Raw genomic sequence first — 1,314 nt, 5'->3', positions numbered from 1 at the left:
TGACACTCTGCAGCAAGTGCTTCAGGTCCTCCTCAGTTTCAGCAAGCAGGGTTGTGTCATCTGCATAACGCAGATTGTTGATAGATCTTCCACCAATCTTCACCCCACATTTCTCCTCACAGAGCCCAGCCTCCCAAATAATGTTCTGCATACAGGTTGAAAAGGTATGGAGACAGGACACATCCCTGGCTTACGCCCTTTCCAATTTTGAACCATGCAGTGTTTCCTTGCTCTGTTCTGATGACTGCCTCTTGGTCCAAGTATAGTATGCAATCAAGATGCATTGATAATAATGGGTGACTGGAATGCAAAAGTTGGGAACAGAAAAAAAGATTCAGTAGTTGGAAAACATGGACTCGGTGACAGAAATTGAGCTGGAGAGAGAATGATTGAATTTTACACAATCAATGACTTATTCATTGCAAATACGTTTTTTAAGAGACATAAATGCAGGTTATATACATGGATTTCACCTGATGGTATGCATAGGAATCAGATTGATTACATCTGCGGAAAGAACCACTGGAGAAGCTCAATATCAGCTGTGAAAACTAGGCCAGGAGCTGATTTTGAAACGGACCACCAACTACTCATACGCAAATTCAAGCTGAAGTTGAGGAAAATTAAACCAAATCCACAGCAAAAAATAGACTTTGGGTCTATCCCACCGGAATTTCAGAACCATCTCAGGAACAGGTTTGAGGCCTTGAACACTAATGAGTGAAGACCAGATGAGTTGTGGGAGGATATCAGGGTATCATCCAGGAAGAGTACAAATGGTCATTGCAAAGACAGAAAAGAAAGAGAAGACCAAAATGGATGTCAAAAGAGACTCTGAAAATTGCACTGGAGCACAGAAAAGCTAAAGCAGAAGGAAGAATTCAAGATATTAAAGAGTTGAATAAAAGATTTCAAAAGGAATTACGGGATGACAAAGTAAATTATTACAGTGAAATGTGCAAGGAGTTGAAGTCAGAAAATCAAAAGGGCCAAACTCGCTCAGCATTTCTTAAGTACAAGGAACTGAAGAACAAATTCAAACCTTGAGTTGCTATAATCAAGGATGCTTTGGGCAGAATATTAAATGATCCAGGAAGTATTAAAAGAAGGTGGAAAGAATAGACTGTATCAAAAGGAATTGGCACTGTATCAAAAGGAATTGGCAGACACAGAGGAATTTAATGAAACAACATATGAGCAAGAGCCTATGGTGATGAAGGAAGAAATTCATTTGAAGGAAATAGCAAAAAATAAGGCCTCAGGAATAGATGGTGTACCAGTTGACATATTTCAGCTAACAGATGCTGCCCTGGA

The 1,314-nt window shown here is 39.7% G+C and overlaps 1 protein-coding gene across 1 annotated transcript in view; it reads left to right on the top strand.

The window, feature by feature from the left end:
* KLHL5 (kelch-like family member 5) overlaps positions 1–1,314 on the top strand; it is a 104,612-nt gene that overhangs the window by 83,700 nt on the left and 19,598 nt on the right. The window lies entirely within an intron of this gene.

Source organism: Elephantulus edwardii, unplaced genomic scaffold, assembly GCF_000299155.1.
Source record: "Elephantulus edwardii isolate Elephantulus edwardi_28Jun2011 unplaced genomic scaffold, EleEdw1.0 scaffold00167, whole genome shotgun sequence".
Classification (NCBI taxonomy): domain Eukaryota; kingdom Metazoa; phylum Chordata; class Mammalia; order Macroscelidea; family Macroscelididae; genus Elephantulus; species Elephantulus edwardii.
This window is presented reverse-complemented; position numbering and strand designations above follow the sequence as displayed.